This window comes from Monodelphis domestica, chromosome 6 (genome assembly GCF_027887165.1).
Source record: "Monodelphis domestica isolate mMonDom1 chromosome 6, mMonDom1.pri, whole genome shotgun sequence".
NCBI lineage: Eukaryota > Metazoa > Chordata > Mammalia > Didelphimorphia > Didelphidae > Monodelphis > Monodelphis domestica.
This window is the reverse complement of record NC_077232.1, coordinates 29,915,598-29,920,403: the sequence shown is the minus strand read 5'-3', so window position 1 is coordinate 29,920,403 and position 4,806 is coordinate 29,915,598.

Genomic DNA, 4,806 nt, shown 5'->3' with positions numbered 1-4,806 from the left:
TCTATTGAGGCCAGGTTTTTTCTTTATAATTATGTAGTGTCTATTTCATTTTCTTTCCATTTACATCACTGTCATTATTGTGTATATCATTTTCCTTTTTCTATTTCACTTTTGGCTCATTCCCATGTCTTTTCATGCTATCCTAAGTTCTTCATATTAATCATTAGAATACGAAATTTAGAATATATATTTCGAGCAGAGACCCCCAATACTCAAACAAAACATCATCTTACAAGGAGCTAGATGGTGACTGAGACCATAGAACTGAAACCAAAGTTAGAAGGAACCTTGAACATCCTCTCATTCAACCTCTTCCTGTTACCTGTGAAGAAATGGAAGCCGTGTGGCATTGAGTGACTTTTCCCCATATCAGATGATGACCCAGTGACAAAGCCAAGACTAGATCTGTTTTCCTGACTCCCAGTTCAGTGTTCTTTCTGATATGTAAAGTGCTCCCTTTGGGTAAAAGTGTATCCTTGTTGTGAGGAAGATGAGAAAAGAGAGAGAAGTTGTCTACCTAATTCACCTTGACAGGTAGACAAATTGAAGGCTATATGAGACACATGAGGCTCAAGTCTTTGTCCTCACTAGCAGCAAAATTCCCCCTTCTATTGTCTCTTGGAATACTATCCAACACCAAAAGCAAAAACATCCCCACACCACCTACTCTGCCCTCACCAAAGTCCAGAGGACCAATCTTCTTTGTCCTAAGGTTGGCTTTTCTCCCATCTATAACTATTAGTTGACTCAGTGGACCCTTAACCAATTAGAGCATAACTCCTGCCCCAAAGCCCATCGATGTGGTACTCCTTTTTCATTGATACAGATCTCTCCCCTTGGGTAAGATCCAGAACTCTCTGGAGTTATCTTCTTTGTATTGTCTGGCATTTATTGTCCTATGTAGACCTTCTCTGATTTCTGTTTGGTTGCAATTTGAATAAATAGGTATTTTTGCTATTCACCATGTATATTCATTGCTTAATTGGCATTTTGGGGGGAAAGGGTCCAGCCTTGAATATGAAGCCTGGAGTCCTTCTTCCCCTCAATAGTGACATAGTAATTAAAAGTTAGCTCTAGCTGCCATATTCCCTAGACAAATACTATTTAAGGGAGCAATGAGATATAAATCTAGCCCAGCGCTCCATCTCTCTGAGGAGAGCAGAGTGGCCTCTAGCCCTAAATTCTTGCTGTCCCTCCTATCTCCCTTGGAGAAGGGTGGGGGAAGAAGCTAGAAATGTCTCTTCTACCTCCCTTCAAGCCACACCATGACACCAGTCTCTCCCTATAACAGTTCATCCAAAAGAGACCATCTAGGATAACTTAGGGGACTTAAAATCATTCCCCATGAAGAATGGAAGCTGTGGCTATTTAACCTGAGAAAGAAAAGACAGAGACGTGTTCATTGTCTTCAGGCATCTGAAGGAATATCATGTGGGAGAGGGATTAGTCATATACTTCCTAGCTTCCTTTCTGCCTAGTACATAGTAGACACTTAATAAATGGTTGATTGATTGGCTTCAAGGGGCATAACTAGGAGGAATTAGTGAGAGTTACAGAGGCAGAAATCACCTCCCTATAAGACAGAATTTCCTAACACCTGGAGTTGTCAAAGGACAGAATAGACTACTTTGTGAGGTAGTGAGCTCCCCATCTCAAGAAATATTAGGTGGAACCTCAAAGAATTTTTACCCACTCCAGCATTACATGGTTCCACAATGTTTTTATTTGGCTAGTGGGGAAGCAAAGCCTAGATTCCAAGTTTCCTCAAAGTCACACATATATTAAATGACAGGAGTCAGAGGGCCCACTTTCAGTTCATGACTCTCTTACTACATGTATGACTTCAAATAAGTTGGTTATGTGACTATAACTTTAACCTCTGGGTCTTCTAGGAAATATTTTTAAACTATAAATTACCACCAACTTGCAATCTTTCTCATTGGAAGGACTTTCCATCCTGGTTTTTTCTTACGTAGAGGAAGCCACAGGTGCCCACTTCACTTAAATAAAGTAATAGGTAGGACATTGAACTTGATATTTTCTAAGCGTACTTAGGGAATCTGTCAATTTGAGGATACTCTTGCATAATAAAAACAATACAAACAAACTCCTGGACAAGTTTTGAAACATTTCTTTGCAGCCTATTGTTCAATGGAAAGGAGGCTGAATTTGAAGTCAGAGCTAGGCTTAAATTTCAGCTCTGCTACTTCTTATCTGTAAGATTACAGCTACTTAAACTCTCCTGGCCTTGGTTTATTTATCTGGAAAATGGAAAGCTTGATCTGAGTGGCCTTCCAGCCCTAGACCTACAATCCTATGATGATGTCACTTGGCCTACTATAGATTTATGTCCAGTCTGCTTCCATGGCAATTAAGGTATACACCATACCACCTCCCAGAGGTTCATATCACACCACTTTTCTCATCTATGTAATGGGAATAACAATATCTTTGCCTCCTGATCTAACAGGGTTATTGTGGCCACCAAATGAAATTGAAATCTTCTTTCCAGTCTTTTAACTTTTAAGTACTCTCCCATCCCAGGACATTCACCTTTTTGCTATTCCTTATATAAAAACCTTCCATCTCTCAACTCCAGATATTTTCACTGGCTATCCCACATACTTAGAACTCTCTCCCTCGTCTCTGCCTTCTGGTTTCCTTCAAATCCCAGCTAAAATCTCACCTCCTAAAGAAGTCATTCTCAATCCCATTAAGCTAGTGCCTTTTGATTATGTCTAATTTATCCTTGGGTATAAGGGGTGTTTAAGAAGGACTAGCACTGAGGAACTTATGAGAAAGAATGCTATCCACATCCAGAGAAAGAACTGTGGGAGTAGAAATGCAGAAGAAAAACATATGATCGATCACATGATTCACATGGGATGTGATTGGGGTTTGGGCATAAAAAAATCACTCTATTGCAAATATGAATAATATGTAAATAGGTCTTGAACAATGATACATGTATAACCCAGTGGAATTGCTTGTCAGTGCTGGGAGAGGAGAGGTAAAAGGGGTGGAAAAAATCATGAAACATGTAAGCATGGAAAAAGAGTCTAAATTAATTAATTTTAAAAAGGACTAGCACATCTGGTGTGAGTGCTTGCTAAATCCTTTTCAGAGCTGCTCAGCCACCATGAGTGTTCATTTCTCTCCCCTCCCACACCCACCCCTAGCTCCAAGAAGCTGTAGAGTGGGTGGTGGCCACATCCTGGTAAAAACCATCTCAGCAGACAGGCAACACAAGATTAAGGTTAACCAACAAACTTCTGTCAGTGAGGTAGAGGGGTTTCTACTCCAAGCATGTGAAGACTTCCAACTGACAGAATGGACAGAGGAGAGCTATTAGTTCCAACAGCCATGAAGTGGCTGAAACATTTTAGGAAGTAAGTAAGGGATAGAGTAAATTTCATGGATTAGCTTTAAGAGGAAAAGAGGAGAATTTGTATACAAGCCTTGGGGGAAAAGATTCTGGGGTTTGAGTGTTTTAACTTTCACTCCTGTTTTGTCTGAGCTGGAAAGAGGATCTTTGTTCTGGCAATTTTCCCTTGGAAATCCTAATCTCCTGGAGAGGTTAGTGATTCCTAGGTTTGAGAGTTTGCCTTGGAGTGGACTGCTTTTTCCCTGAAGTACAGAGACCATCTGCCTGAGATCAATTTGTCAGAAATCCACTTTGCTAAAGTAATCCCAAGGGTTTGTTACCTGGGACTCTGGGTTACCTAGTGAAGCCAACCCCAGGCTTTAGGTAAGGGCTTAAATACATATGAGCCCTTCCTTTTTATCCTTTTGATAGTCAATATTAATTAGGTTAGTTTATAGTCAGATTGCTGGGTTTTTCCTGGATCTTAGTTAAAGATAAGGAGTTCAGAATAGCTTGAGTGAATTCTTAAGAAGAAGAAATAATTCACAGTGAGGTGAAAGAAGGTGAGTGGAAATTAGATCTATACTTTTAGGAACCTATCTATCTATCATTTCCCCTTTATTTCTATTATAAAAAAATAAAACTTTTTTCTATAGCCAAGGGGTTTTGTGCTTTACTGGCCCTGAAGAGGTCCCTAGGTGGATGGTTATCATCTCCCATCCATCTAGGAAGGACTTTTATTTCAGCATGTTCTATAGAGCCCTGAGAGCTTGGTCAAAACATCAAAGACATCAAGACCATCCACTGCATCCTAGACCATCAAATTCACCTTAATTTTTGTCTTGTCACTGGATTTTGATGGTGAAGTAAGGGATATTGAGGTTGACAATCTTGAGCAACTCCCTTAAATCCAATTCATAAGCAAATCAAGCTAGCACTCTGTGATGCCATTGGTACTCTTCAAAACAAAGGAGGAACAACAGAATTGATCCTGTTTATATTTCCTTTGTATATCATTGTTTGAAGGTTGTCTCCTCCAGTAAACTGAACTCCTTGAGACTGGGGACTATTTTTTGTCCTTTCTCTGTATCCCCAGCACTTAGCACAGAGCATCATTAATGAGTTCCTATGGTTGACAATCAATTAGTCAATAAATATTTATTAAATGACTATTCTGTGAGAGGCATTATACTAAACCCTTGGGATATAAAAAGAAGCTGAAGACAGTCCTGGCCGTCAAGGAATTTACAATGGAAAGTTAAAAACAACACACAAAAGAAAGTTGAAAATTGAAGGTAGGGAGCCAAAAGAGCAGAAGAGAAAGGGGGATAGGTGCCAGATGCAGGAGCATGATAAAGAGTTCCACAAGAGTCCAAAAGCAGTGTAATGGATAAGAAATAGGTCATTACTTCTCCATAGTTTTCTAGTGCCCAGAACATAAT